At 36.3% G+C, this 16,483-nt stretch overlaps 1 non-coding gene across 1 annotated transcript; it reads right to left on the bottom strand.

Moving 5' to 3' along the window:
* Positions 1-91: 91 nt before the first annotated feature.
* TRNAD-GUC lies at positions 92-163 on the bottom strand. Its single transcript has one exon. It is a non-coding gene; the product is annotated as a tRNA-Asp (tRNA).
* Positions 164-16,483: the final 16,320 nt, after the last annotated feature.

Raw genomic sequence — 16,483 nt, 5'->3', positions numbered from 1 at the left:
AAACACTGTTTTGCATTCTTAGGGGGAAATTAGCGAAAGCAAAAAATATGTAAATTTAAAAAGAAAATTCGAAAATGGGAGAAAAAAGAAACGCCGTTGCCGGGGATCGAACCCGGGTCACCCGCGTGACAGGCGGGAATACTTACCACTATACTACAACGACTTGTTGTTTAAGTATCATGCAATAATATTATTTATTTTCTCATTCATTTTTGAAAAAAAATATCATTTTTAGTAATTTGACAATAGTTATAATAACGTATTTTGCTTTAAGATTTTCAGATATATATTACTACATATTTTCCGTTATAACTTCATTTTCATCATCGAAATAATTAGGATACTAGTAATTTATCCGAGTTAGGAAAGTGGGATGGAATTCTAATGATTAATGATAATTAGTTTGGATTATTTTGAAATTGTGAATGACGAGGTCATGGCCCATTAGATAGACTTGGCAATGTGCTGGAATGGACTAAATGTTTCTATTGCAAAAATATTAAAGATATTTGGGCCTTTGGAATGTCTATGGTTCGCAGCATTTAGATATACTTATGTTCATACATGAAATATGTTGGGATTTACTCACACACAAGGCTTTCACACACTCAAGAAGATCACACACACACTCACTGTTGTATGAGATCACACAATGCAGAAACACACACACTCACACTTTGAGTATTGAAGATGATAATCTTGGAGAGAAACTGGAAAACTCTTTATTGATTAAACTCTACTCTAAACTACATACACGGTGAGCTATTTAAAGCTCTACAATCAAGTAGCAACTGCTACTAACTAACTACAAGAAGAATCAAGAAAGCAAGAAGAATAACCGCTACATCTCAGCTAACTAACTGCTGTTCCAACGGCTAGTTCGGCTAGGTTGCTTCTTCCTTCTCGGTTCAAGACCGAACTCCTTCCTCGGCTCAAGACCGAACTCCTTCCTCGGCTCACAACCGAACTCTTCCTTCTCGGCTCACAACCGAACTCTTCCTTCTCGGCTAGTTCCAGCTCAAAGCCGAGCTTCCTTCTTCTGCCTTCTTCTTCTCGGCTAGTTCCAGGCTAGTTCCAGCTCGGTAAGCCGAGCTTACCGAACTCTGCCTTTTTCTTCCAACTGAAATGAGCACTCCATTATTACAATTCTCCACCTGAGGGCTCATCTCAGTTCTTGCACAAACATTGATCAATTTCTTGCAATGATCAAACTTGTCTCTACCTAGAGACTTTGTTAGCATGTCAGCCGGATTGTGCAAGGTGTTAATCTTAATCACCTTCACTCTCCCCTTCTCGATCTCATCTCGAATAAAATGGAACTTTATGTCTATGTGCTTGCTCCTTTCATGAAAACCCGGATGTTTAGCCAAGCACATAGCTGAGCTGCTGTCACAATGAATCACCATTGTCTTTTGATCAAAGCCAAAGTCAGAAATCACTCCCTGAATCCAAAAGCTCTCCTGTACAGCTGCAGTGAGAGCTATATACTCTGATTCTGTTGTTGAGAGAGCAACAACACTTTGCAACCCTGACTTCCAGCTGATTACAGTTCCAAACATGGTGAAAAGATAACCTGTTTGGGACTTCCTGTTGTCCAGGTTTGCAGCATAGTCTGCATCACAATAGCCCTGCACAACCTCCTCAGATTCACCTTCCCAGCCATTGAAGACAATCCCCCAGTCCTTAGTTGACTTCATGTACCTCAATATCCACTTAAGAGCATTCCAATGCTCCTTCCCCGGGTCTGCCATGTATCTGCTAGTCACTGAGATAGCATGAGCAAGATCTGGTCTTGTACAAATCATAGTATACATAACACTTCCAACCACACTAGCATAAGGGATAGCCTCCATCTCATCAGCCTCTTGCTTAGTTTTAGGGGCCTGCTCCTTTGAAAGCTTAAAACTCTGGGACAGAGGAGTTGATGCAGCTTTTGCATTTTCCATTTTGAATCTCTGCAAAACTTTCTCAATATAGTCAGTTTGCAGCATCCACAGCTTCTTGCAGCCTCTATCTCTCTGAATATGTATGCCTAGGATCTTCCTTGACTCTCCTAGATCCTTCATTTCAAAGCTTGACTTCAGATCTTGTTTAACTTTCTGAATTTCTGTCATAGAAGGCCCTGCAAGTAGCATATCATCCACATAGAGTAATAGGTAGGCAATGGGAGTCTTGCCTGCCTTCTTGATGTAAATGCAATCATCATATTCTGACTTGGAGAAGCCAATCTTCTTCATCTGTGCATCAAACTTCTTATTCCACTGTCTAGGACTTTGCTTAAGTCCATAAAGACTTTTCTGTAACAGGCACACCTTGCCTTCTTCTCCAATCTTCACATAGCCCTCTGGCTGTTCCATGAAGATAGTTTCCTCTAGATCTCCATTTAGGAAGGCTGTCTTCACATCAAGCTGTTGTAGCTCCCAGTCAAGCTGATTCACCACAGCCAATAGGATCCTAATTGAAGTGTGCTTCACAACAGGTGCAAACACTTCATTGAAATCGATTCCCTCCTGCTGTGTAAAGCCTCTAGCCACCAGCCTTGCCTTGAACCTGACTCTATCCTTATCAGTGGTCTCAATCTTTCTTTTAAACAACCACTTACAGCTTACCAGCCTCCTTTCCTTACCATCTGTACTCAGCTTGGATTTGTCCACCAAAATCCATGTTTTGTTCTTGAGTAAAGACTCTATTTCCTCATTCATGGCTTCAATCCATCTTTCTCTATCTTTACTCTGCATAGCTTCTTTATATGTGAGTGGATCTGCGCCATCAATACTTTCAGCTGCACACAGAGCATAATACACAACATCAGAGAACCTTGTTGGTGGCCTTGTTTCTCTTCTAACTCTGTCCCTTGCAAGCTGATAGTCTCTGATAGAGTCTGATATAGACTCACCAGCCTGGTTGCCCTGAGTTGGAGCCTCTTCTTTATCTGAATCAGACTCACTCCCTGAGTCAATAACTCCACCTGCTCCTAGGCCAACCCCCACAGGCTCCACCTTGAAGAAATCACCCTCATCTTCATTGGAGTCCAGCTTATCTTTCAGGAATGGCATCTGATCCTCCAAGAACACCACATCCCTACTCACCAAGACCTTCTGCTTACCGGGCTCAATACACCAGAGCCTATACCCCTTAACACCCCTCTGATACCCCAACATAATACATTTCAGAGCCCTAGCTTCAAGCTTGCTTTGCCTAGCATGAGCATAGGCCACACACCCAAACACCTTGTACTTTGAGTAGTCACTATGAGCTCCATACCACATGTAATCAGGAGTTTCAGATTTCAGGGCAGTAGATGGGCATTTATTGGTGAGATAGGCTGCTGTATACACAGCCTCACCCCAGAATCTGCTGCTCAAACCAGAACCAAGAAGTAGGCACCTCACCCTCTCTAGGATTGTCCTATTCATCCTCTCCACAACACCATTTTGCTGAGGATTACCAGGAACAGTCCTATGCCTCTTCATACCCTTCTCTTTACAAAACAGATCAAACTCAGCAGACAAGAACTCTAGGCCATTGTCTGTTCTTAAGCATTTAACACTTCTACCCTTCTCTAGCTCAACCTCCTTACACCATATCTTGAACTTTGTGAGTGTTTCAGATTTTTCTTTAAGAATATATACCCACAACTTCCTTGTATAGTCATCAATGATAGCTAGATAATACTTTCCTCCACCAATTGAACACACCGGTGAAGGCCCCCAAAGATCACTATGTATGTAGTCTAAAGGGGCTGTAGAAGAGTGAATACCTGTAGGATAGGGTGCCTTCTTAGCCTTTCCAAGTATACACTGCTCACAGGGGTTCATCTTGTTGAAATCTCCAGAGATCAGACCCTTCTTGATGAGTTCTTTCAAGCTTCCTTCAGCTGGGTGGCCCAATCTCTTGTGCCATAGCATTATGGAATCATCTGACACTGCATTGCTTTCTCCATCAACAGCCTTAGCCTTCAGATAATAGAGAATATGCTCTCTGTCAGCCTCCATCATCACTGCATCTCCAGATTTAACAAACAATTTTCCTTGACTCATCAATATGGTGAACCCTTTCTGCTCCAGCATTCCCAATGAGATGAGATTCCTCTTCACTTCTGGAATATACCTCACCCCAGTTAGGATCTTTATAGAGCCATCTTGTAGGCTTAGCTTTACCTTCCCTATTCCTCTGATCTGACAAATATGATTGTTTCCAAGAACAACCGTACCCGATGCTTCTTGAAGATCATGAAACCAGCTTCTATTGGGGCACATATGGAAGCTGCACCCCGAGTCCATTATCCACCTGTGACTGACCCCACTGTCACTAATATTCATAAGTTGAGCCGGGGGATCAGCACTCTCCACACAATCAGATTGGTTGTGTCCCTCAGAGGCTATCTTTCTCTTCCATGCATGACAATCTTTCTTCAAATGTCCAGGTTTCTTGCACCAATAGCAAGCTCTGGTTTCCTTCTGAGCATCAGAACTTGAGGGTTTAGAGCCCTCAAACTTCTTCTTGAAGTTCTGCTTCTTGAACTTCTTCACATTCAAGGCCTCTGCAGCTTGAACATTGGAGCTTGCAGAGCCTCTGTTGGCTGTCTTCTGGAGTTCTTTGGCCATCAAGGCTGAATAGACTTCTGCATAGGTGATAGGTTTATCTCTTCCATAGATAATTGCATCACTTAGCTGGTCATACGAGCTAGGCAAGGCATTCAATGTGAGAATGGCCTTATCCTCATCTGAAATCTTGACATCAACAGATCCCAGGTCATCAATGATCTTGTTGAACTCCTCTAGCTGCTCAATGATGGACCTATCTCCAGAAAAACTATAGGCATACAGCCTCTTCTTGAGATACAGCCGGTTAGCCAAGGATTTGGCCAAGTAAACTTCATCTAACTTGTCCAAGATCTCCACCGCAGTCTTGGCTTCTTGAACTTCCCTCAAGACCTTATCTCCAAGGCACAGAATCACTGCAGAATGTGCCTTGAGCTGCATCTCCTCCATCTTTGCCTGAGCTTTGTCATCAAGCACTGGAGCCTTTCCTTTCTCCTCTGGTTTTGCAAGAACTGCGGCCAAGCCTTGTTGAATCAAAACCGCCTTCATCTTCATCTTCCACAGGCTATAATCATTCTTGCCTGTGAATTTTTCTGCATCAAGCCTTGCTGCCATCTCTGAAACCGTTTGATCCTCTGCAAATCAGCTTCAATATCCCTTCCCACAAACGGCGCCACTTGTTGGGATTTACTCACACACAAGGCTTTCACACACTCAAGAAGATCACACACACACTCACTGTTGTATGAGATCACACAATGCAGAAACACACACACTCACACTTTGAGTATTGAAGATGATAATCTTGGAGAGAAACTGGAAAACTCTTTATTGATTAAACTCTACTCTAAACTACATACACGGTGAGCTATTTAAAGCTCTACAATCAAGTAGCAACTGCTACTAACTAACTACAAGAAGAATCAAGAAAGCAAGAAGAATAACCGCTACATCTCAGCTAACTAACTGCTGTTCCAACGGCTAGTTCGGCTAGGTTGCTTCTTCCTTCTCGGTTCAAGACCGAACTCCTTCCTCGGCTCAAGACCGAACTCCTTCCTCGGCTCACAACCGAACTCTTCCTTCTCGGCTCACAACCGAACTCTTCCTTCTCGGCTCACAACCGAACTCTTCCTTCTCGGCTAGTTCCAGCTCAAAGCCGAGCTTCCTTCTTCTGCCTTCTTCTTCTCGGCTAGTTCCAGGCTAGTTCCAGCTCGGTAAGCCGAGCTTACCGAACTCTGCCTTTTTCTTCCAACTGAAATGAGCACTCCATTATTACAAAATAATATCTAATTATCAGTATTTGTAAGAAGCAATGACTGATCAAAAAACAAAATTCATGAGGTTGGATAGAGTGAAAAGGTTCTTCTTGTTGAGTCGAAAGACAAAGATGGTGTGGCAGTCATGCTGTCAATGAATGACGGTCGAAGAACGGAAGTGATCCATAATTTCAAATGGTTAAGGCAAAGTTGTCGCACCATGGTCTCGGTGGCAGCTCTAAAGGCTGAATACAATGTACTCCATTTCTCTAGCCCCATGGCCGACGGTAGAGTCAATCTTAACCACGTTCTCATCATTAATTAGAAGCGAAACCTAAAATATTGCACGTACCATAGAATTTAAGTATTTATCGCAGATAAAGAAGGAAATGAAGGAAATGTTGTATGTTGAATTCAAAATTTAAGTCTATCAATGTAATGCGAATTGTGCTTGACTAATGAATTATATGACGCTGAGCTGTAATGTATGATATTACTTACTTACATTCTGGTAAGATTGGATATATATATATATATATATATATATATATATATATATATATATATATATATATATATAGGGAGATGATCAAAATAAGTATGTGTTTAAATCCAGAAATGCAGCCCAAATCTCAGCCATAGGATTAGATGATCTAATGGTCAATAATTAACACAAAACACGGAAGGTCATAATTAAGCAGTTTTATGTCATATTATAAGATTTGAGTTTAATGTCATGTTAAGATCATTTTAGGTCATACTTCGTTAGTATGACCTAAAAATAAACTAACTATGACCTAAAAATGTGCTTGGCATGACACTGTTTTGTGTTTCTGTATTTAAATTTGGTTTTGCATAGATCAAAACCCTATATATATATATATATATATATATAGTCTCATTATTCACAAATCCACTCTTAAAGACCAAACTAGAGACCAAATTTAAGCCCTTAGATCTAATTTTTAATGGCTGAGATTAGATCATGCTTTATTAATTTTACTCCTTCATTAGGTAGATAATTTACTTCAATCAAGGGGTATTTTGGTCAAAATCAATTTAGGGTAAAAATCCATTTATGGTAAAAATTTCGCACGCCTCTTTGCCTTCAAAAATTTCGCACACCACTTTAGTCTTCAAAATTTCGCGCACCTCTTTCTCCTTCAAATTTCGCACCTCTTTCGCCTTCAATTCACCGCGTTTCTCTTTTGCTTCATTCAATTCACGCGGTTTCTCTTCATTGTCATTTCTCCCTCTATCTTCTTCTTCTTCTTCTTCAAATTGACGATTCCACAGTTTCTCTTCTGCAAATCGACGAGATAATCGTCGACCAGAGAGTAAAAATCGACGACATTTCCAGGAAGTCGATTAATCGTCGATTAGTCAACAATCAAACATTCGAAATGGTTGACACAAGGAAGTCGTCGACCAACAGTGGACGCCAGTTACGTTCTGGCAGAACATCCGGCGAAGGTAATACACCTTGAACCTTTCCAGAGTTCTTATTCTTAATTTACTTCATCTAATTCTTAAATTTGTTTCTGATTTTAGTGAAAGCGGATCTCAAATATTATCGAAAGAAGACAGCAGTTATTGGAAGCAAAATTGATGAGGAAGAAGGTATAAAAACTATTTGTTATGAAGTAGTAATTGATAAAAACTATTTGTTATGAAGTAGTAATCTGATGAGGGAAGAAGGTATAAATGCTCTGTTTAAACAGTAGGGTTTATGAATGAAATGAAGTAATAAAAACATTATACTGAAGTAACAGACTCTAAAAATGAATTAATAACACTTAATAATGAAGTACATAGTATTCCAAGTGAACTATCTATAATTGTTTCTGATTTTAGTGAAAGCAGAACTATTTGAAGAACATCTAATTCTTAAATTTGTTTCTGATTTTAGTGAAAGCAACACTCAAATATTATCGAAAGAAGACATCAGTTATTGGAAGAAAAATTGATGAGGAAGAAGGTATAAAAACTATTTGTTATGAACTAGTAATTTGATAAAAACTATTTGTTATGAAGTAGTAATCTGATGAGGAAGAAGGTATAAAAACTGTTTGGTATAAAAACTCAAATATTATCGAAAGAAGACTGCAGTTACTGTATTGATTTTTATGAAGTATAGGTTTAATATCTGTTTTGAAGTATTGATATTTAATGAAGTTAATCATGTATTTAAAGAAGTAACATAGTATTCCAAGTAAACTATCTATAATTGTGGGATGATAGCTTGTATATTAATTCCGTGTTGTTATGTATAAGGTAAAACTTCCCAAAAGAATAAAGCAAGTATTTCTTCTCAAATCACTCACACAGAAGGTAAAAATGAATTTAAAGCATAGATGCATCAAATATTGAATTCATATGGATTAAGTTAACTGCATATTAACTGAATATACTATTTGATTATGTGATATACTATTGTTGTGTTGTTTGCATATTCAAATGAACTACATATTATGTTTGATGAAGTAGTAAAATTGATAAGATGAAGTAATAAAACGTTATAATGAAGTAACACACTCTAATTATGAACTACCTATAAATATGTTGTATGGGTTTAGTGTTTAGGATTAAACTTAACTGCTGCGCTGTTTGCACATTTAAATGAACTACATATTCTATTACATGAAGTAGTAAATTGTTAGATAAAGTATAAGTTATGATATTTAAGTAATATAAATTTGTAAAATGAAGTAATGAAACATCATAATGAAGTAACATACTCTAATTATGAGCTACCTATTTAGGGTATTAGGATTGAACTTGACTTCTGTGTTGTTTTGCATATACAAAAGAACTACATATTCTTTTCAATGAAGTAGTAAATTAATAGGATGAAGTAATAAATTATGATCATGAAGTAATATAAATGCTCTGTTTAAACAGTAGGGTTTATGAATTGATATGAAGTAATAAAACATTATACTGAAGTAACAGACTCTAAAAATGAAGCAATGACACTTAATAATGAAGTAACATAGTATTCCAAGTGAACTATCTATAATTGTGGATGATATGTTGCATATAATCCTGTGTTTGTTATGAATAGGTAACACTTCCCAAAAAGAAGAATGCAAGTATTTCTTCTGAAATCCTCACACAGAAGGTAAAAATGAATTAAAAGCATAGATGCATGAAATATTGAATTCATATGATTAAGTTAACTGCATATTAACTGAATATACTATTTAATTATGTGATATATTATTGTTGTGTTGTTTGCATATTCAAATTGAACTACATATTATGTTTGATGAAGTAGTAAATTGATAAGATGAAGTAATAAAACGTTATAATGAAGTAACAGACTCTAAATATGAACTATCTATTTACTTATTATTATATGGGTTAGGGGTTTTGGATTGAACTTAACTGCTGCGCTGTTTACACATTTAAATGAACTACATATTCTATTACATGAAGTAGTAAATTGTTAAGATGAAGTGATAAGTTATGATATTGAAGTAATAGAAATTTGTAAAATGCAGTAATGAACATCCATAACGAAGTAACAGACTCTAATTATGAATGTTGTGTGGGTTTTAGGGTATTAGGATTGACTTGACTTCTGTGTTGTGTTGCACTAACATATTCTTTTCAATGAAGTAGTAAATTAATAGGATGAAGTAATAAATTATGATCATGAAAGTAATATAAATGCTCTGTTTAACAGTAGGGTTTATGAATTGATATGAAGTAATAAAACATTATAACTGAAGTAACATACTCTAAACATGAAGTAATAACATTATTCAGTATTTTTGTTCTAAAATATTGATGATGATAACAGAATGTAGTCAATTAGTATTAATTGTATTTTTTGTTGTGATGATGATGTTTGATGCAGCCGACAAGAATTGGAGGCTATGAAGAAAACCATTACCCCAATTAATGAACTGCAAGGTTAAATTCCAAACTGCCATTATTGTTTGATTTAATACAACATGTCATTTCATTCATTGACTAAAATAGTCGTCCTTTTTCAGAAATGATAAATCTGAAGCAAAAATCTGGTGTGATTTTGTAATGATGAAAAGAAGGACAAAATATAAGCATGATAAGCAGCAACACACAGGGAACAAAGGTTTGTTTTAAAATAAATATTAGTTGCAATGACCTAAATAAGTTAACTGATGAACTAAATAAACTTATGAAGTGTAATTGATAAAATGAAGTAATAAATATAATAATGAAGTACATACTCTAATTATGAACTACCTATTTACTGTGGTTTATGGGTTTAGGTTTTAGGATTGAAACTTGACTGCTTGTGTTGTTTGCACATACCAAATGAACTACATATCCTTTTTAATGAAGTATTAATTGATAAGATGAAGTAATGGAAATAACATGTTTTCATATAACCTAGTTGCTGTGCTTAGACCTTGCCCGTTGTCTAATTTGTAATGTGTTGTATGTTTTATATAGCCAAAGGCTTGTCTATATCGATATTGGATGCAGCTCTGGAAGGTAAAACGTGAATTCTAAGCTTTTTTGTGTTCTAAAATATTGATGATGATAACAGAATGTAGTTAACTAGTATTAATTGTATTTTTTGTTGATGATGATGATGATGATGCAGCCAACAACAAATTGAACGCTATGCAAAAAACCGTTACCCCAATTAATGAACTGCAATGTTAAATTCTAAAACTGTCATTATGGTTTGATTTAATAACTTGTCATTCATTCGTTGATTAATATAGTCCTCTTTTTTTCAGAAATGATGACTTTGAATCAAAAAGGGGGGTAATGATGAAAGTCAGGCAAAAAAGAGAATGAGGGAAACAGAATGTTCTTTACCTAGTGGGGTACAAGGGAATGATGCTAGAAAAAAACAAGGGAAAGCTAAAAAGTTTGCTCGTAATAATGCTAAAGGTGATGCCAGTAGACCTTCTGCCCAGAGAGTTCTCTGTCTTAAGAGAGGACCAAGGAAATTTGTTGAAGCGATTGAATCGCTTAATGTTGATCAGAGAGATGCTGTGGAGAATATGGGTTTTGGCAGCCTTTTGCATTTCAAGTTAAACTATATCCCAGCGAAGCTCGCATTTGAGATTCTTGATCATTTTGATCAAGATACATGCGGTGTAGTATACCAACGTGGTATATTACACATTGGGTATGATGATGTTCGGGCAACATTGGGGTTGCCAAATGGTAGTGTGAGGTTAGAGGATAATGGACATCAAAGGAAAAACAAATTCATAAACGAGCTTGCTGAGTCTGTTGGTCGTAAGAGGTCTAACATGGGTGCACAAATCCTTACAGATATGATGTTAAGTGATATCTGTGGAGGGGAGAAGTTCAGGAAGATATTCCTGATCTTGGTTGACACAATTTTGATCAATCCTTCGGGGGACGGGTACTTGCACACACAGATAGAAGATGTCATCCATGACATTGATAATGTCAGAGAATATAATTGGTGTGGGTATGTGATTGACTGCCTACTCGATGCCCATAAGACTTGGCTCGAAACAAGGACAAACCATTCACTGGCCCAATTTCATTTCTGGTGGTAAGTTTTAAATTCAGTAATTTATTAACCTTGAATAAATATATTTTAAATATGAACTTTACTAATGCTAGCTTTCATTTTGTATCCATGCTATGTGGATAGGATTGTGCTTCGATCGAGGCCTGTTACCCGAACATTCCCAACCATAAAAGGCTGGACAAGCACGTTAATCCATGAACGTGAGAAATTGGAGCTTGAGTCTGGGCCATTTGGAAGAGGCATTGAGGAGCCCATCTTTGATCCTAAAAGAAACTACAAGTCTAAAGAATCTGCCAAGGAGAATACTGTGTCCTCCTCTAGGGCAAAGACCAAAGATATCTCTCTGACAGCCCAACGTAGAAGTACTGTTGTCAACCTTATGGGAAAGGCTGCTGATGTCCTAGGGGAGCTGATGAAGGAGCTCGAAGATGGGGCAGAGGATCTAAAGAATGATGGCTGCTCTAAAGTGCAGCTAAATGCTCAATGAAGATGATGGGGTTACATGAGATGGAGCCAGAAGAAGAGGCAAATGATGTCCAATCAATGTCTCAAGCAATGGAACAAGATGATCTCGACAATCCAGAGTTCATTGCTGCTGTAGAAAAGGTGATGAGAGGGTAGTAGAACAAAGGAAGAAATGGCAAACAGAAGGGCCTTCCTTTGATCTTGGATTTGAGTTTCATGAAAGAAACGTAAGTTGACGATGGGCTGCATCGTGATGTTGGGGTTGGAGTGATTTGTTATTGGTTTGTAATTTATAAAACACATTAGTTGTTTGTTGTATTTGGGATGTTCTAAACTTTTTGTTGTATTATATGGTTTTTGTAACCAACTGACATTCTCCATTTGTGTTTTTAAATGAAGATTACTTGTTCATTGGGTTTTGTTTGTGTTGTTGTTATTATATACAGGTTGATACTACACCGACAAGGGATATAGATCCCGAAACTACATCTTTGATGCTGTGCAGTTCATGCCTGTCCAAGATTTGGACAAGGTAAGAAACTGTATTTGCCTCTTATTAATTCTGGATGAAGTAATATGTAGTTGTGATGTAGTAAATGTCTCACTGAATCAACCATATGATTATATAACACTACTAGCAGGATATTCCACCATCAATCACCAATGTTAATGCTGGACTTATGGGAAACTTAGAAGTTAATCTAGTGGCAGAGGTAATATGACAATACCTAGAAGTATACCTCCTATATCATGAAGTAATTTGTCCTTGAAATGAATCATCTTTTGAATGTATGAATTGCCACTACCAGGATTTCAATCCATCGTGTGTATTTCAAAATGGAGCAAATATGAGATCGCATACCGATAATGAGCCAAACAATGAAGGAGCAAAGGTATAAATTTGTTTTGGATGATGTAATACATAGTTGTGATGAAGTAAATGTCTCACTGAATGAACCATATGATTATATAACATTACTGACAGGATATTCCACCACCATCAATGATGCTAATTGTTGATGCTGGAATTATGGAAACTTAGAAGTTAATCTAGTGGCAGAGGTAATATGACAATAGCTTGAAGTATACCTCCCATATCATGAAGTAATATTTAATTATAATGAAGTAATCGTCTATCTGAATGAACTATCTGTTTATATAATACTATGGGCAGGAAATAATATACCAATGGAAGATGTTACTCAATCATCAAACTTCAGTGTTGATGCTGTACTTAGGGGAAACTTAGAAGTTAATTTTGTGGCAGAGGTAATATGACAATAGCTAGAAGTTTGCATTCTTTATGATGAAGTAAATTTTCCTTGAAATGAATCAGTTTTTGAATGGATGTATTGCCACTACCAGGATTTTAATACGCCGTGTGTAGTTCAACATGGAACAAATGTGACATGGCATACAGATAATCGGACAAAGGATGATGGAGTAAAGGTTAGATCTAAATTCTACAAAAAAAATTCTTCATCCTCCAACAACACACAACATACAACCATGTGACATAATTCCTTTTCTTTTTCAATCCATGTTTACAAGTGTCAACCCAGCATGCTATGCATAATTATTCATTCTGGATGAACTAATATTTAATTGTAGTGAAGTAATCGTCTGTCCGAATGAACTATATGATTATATTATACTTATATCTATATTTTGTTGAACAGAATGCTAATGTGGTTGCTGAAATACAGTCAGTTATGATGCTTACAAGGAAATAGACATGGATGATGATGATTTCATGGATAATGGTCCAGTGTGTAAGCCGGTAGGGACTGAGGTCATTGTTTACAATGCTAAACAAGGTAATCCTGTGCAAATTAAGAATCTGATAATAATATGTAATCTACTTCTTGTTGGTTATATAAAAGTGATTTATTTATTGCAAACAATAGATCAAAACTTTGAAGGGGCGAATGGAGGTACGTACTAGAACAGAGAAAACTGTTTCGCATGCATTGCGATCTCCATTCGCTGACAGACCGGTTAAGATTACAAACAAGCTCAGTAAAGATGAGAAGGAATCATATTACTGGATTCTTGTAACACATGAAAGAGACGGGTATGATTTCTAATATTGTCTCTTGTTTTCTAGGATTATATCATACAATTAACATATCCAATAATAGAATGTGAAATACAACATGTATGATATAATGTGCAGATTAGTACTTGTTTATGACGACGATGTTGTAAAAGTTACAAAGATGGAAATGTGTTCTTTGATACCTCGGCAATTGATTGTGGTTGGCGTTATAGATGCATGGGCTTCCTACCTCAACAACATGGAGGAATTTCGATCATCGTACTCAGCAAGGGCCTATTTTTCACCACGTACCCTTGTGTAAGTACAAATTATTGAAATATAATAAGATTGTATGTTATGAGGATCCTAACTACATTAATATTAATATGCAGTTGTACACCATTGTGACAAAGCCTCAATCCATGGATGCCAACACAGTTATTGCAAACTTTTGTAACAACTTGGACAGAGAGTTGAAGGAAATACCATATTTCAAATGGGAAGATGTAAACATGGTACAAGCATCATTAGTATACTTCAAGTCTGATTTATGTCTTCATCATGTTTCCTGTTACTTCATTTTTCAGATTGTTATAACTTTATTCGTAAAATTTATTACTTCATTCATAATGCATGTTACTTCATTCGTACACTATATACTTCAATCATGTTTCCTGTTACTTCATTTTTCAGATTGTTCATAGTACTTCATTCGTAAAATTTATTACTTCATTCATAATGCATGTTACTTCATTCGTACACTATATTACTTCAATCATGTTGTCTGTTACTTCAATTTTCAGATTGTTCATAATACTTCATTTGTATACTTTATTACTTCATTTGTATACTTTATTACTTTCTTCATGTTGCTTTTTAATTCATTCAATAGGTGTTGTTCCCCATATGTGCAAATCAGCATTATTATGCTGTTTGTTTTTGCTTCAAGAGAAATGCTATTGCTGTAATAGACAATTCTGCAAACGGGGATGACAATGACCTCACAATAAATTATGGTCACATTCTAGAAACATTGGTTCGTATTCTTCTTATGTTTGAATTTATAACACATACATATGAATGCACACAACTATAAATGACATGTATTTGTTTTGTACATGCACAGATCATACTTTGTCACTTCCTCACCAAGAATGGTCTCCACGCATATTGTAAGATAGTGTCCAACTCCAAAATGCAGAGATTGAAAATGCCATGGAGAACAGTTGATAACGTTGAAGATTGTGGAGTATTCTAATGCGGCATATGGAAAACGTACAGGGTGAGCGAGAAGGTTGCTGGAATTGGCTTGAAAGTAATCAAGTTCGGGTTCCTTCAGAGTTTGAGGGCTAAATATTGTTCGGCGCTGATGTTAGCCGAAAACAGCCATGAAAGCTTCAACAACAAAATTGTTACAACAGCGTATTATGAAGAGGAAAGGAAAAACAAACACATTGAAATTGATGTTGAGAAAATGATTGCGGCATATTTAAAGAGCAAATGATCATTTAGCATATCAAATTTGTATTCGACATACATTTGTTATGAGCATTGAATAAAGTACCACGCGTTTTAATATTGTTCATTATTAGCCTATATTACTGCATTGGTTAACAGATTTAGTTCATTTCAGAAATCTTAGTTCATTTCAATAATCTATTGACAAATGGAAAATATTTTATAAAGTAAGATTAATAAATATATTCCTACAATATACCTTGTTTATTCTCTTAAGCTTGTAAAAAGTTTAAACAAATTCAAATTCAAAATGTAAATGAAGTAAGAAACAACATGGTTGAAGTACAGAAGTAAGTGAATGAAGAACATAATTATCCAACTGAAGTAAATTATCAAAATCCAGATATTTAGCCTCAACATCGTATTTTCCTCTTTATATGTTGTTCAATATTAGCATGTAATGTTGCATTGGGTACCATATTTAGTTCATTTCAGAGATCTTAGTTCATTTTTGAGATCTATTGATTATTGATAAGTGAATGACAAATAGAAAATATATCAAAGAAAGACTGAGAAAAACATTATATAAGAAAAAATAAGCCATTATAACAACACTTCAGTCTATTCTCTTTAAGCTCGCAAAAAGTTTAACAAATTCAAATTCAAAATGTAAATGAAAGTAAGAAAAACTCAAGACTGAAGTACAGAAGAACACAATGAAGAACAGAAATATCCGAATGAAGTAATAAAACAACCAGCTTTAACATTGGTTTCTCCTCTTTTTTCTTGTTATTCTCCTCATGTATTTATCACAATTTCTTGAATCATGCCGACCAACCTCGCCGCATTTTCCACCATTTCCCGACCAGGCTTGGACATCTCTCTCATTTCCTTCTCAAGCCGAGAAAGACGTCGACCACAACCTTTGGTTTTGACGACTCTGGCGGATGAACATCTATTTGACTAGGGACATGTGATCCATAAAAATTCTCAATCATTAAGCTCTTTTCACTAATTGACAACACATTTCCCTCACCAAGTACTTCTTTTTCCCTTCAGCCATAATTTGTCTAAATGCTCGAATTTTATCACTATCTCCTTCAATAAGTCCTGCAATATCATAAAAATCTCCATGCATATCCCTATACTCCTGCTTCGTCTCATTCCGCCAACAATAAATGTTTCAATATCATCATCAAACCCACATGAA

Source organism: Salvia splendens, chromosome 3, assembly GCF_004379255.2.
Source record: "Salvia splendens isolate huo1 chromosome 3, SspV2, whole genome shotgun sequence".
In the NCBI taxonomy this organism is placed as follows: Eukaryota; Viridiplantae; Streptophyta; class Magnoliopsida; order Lamiales; family Lamiaceae; genus Salvia; species Salvia splendens.
The sequence above is the reverse complement of the archived record's forward strand: the minus strand, read 5'-3'. Positions and strand labels throughout refer to the sequence as shown.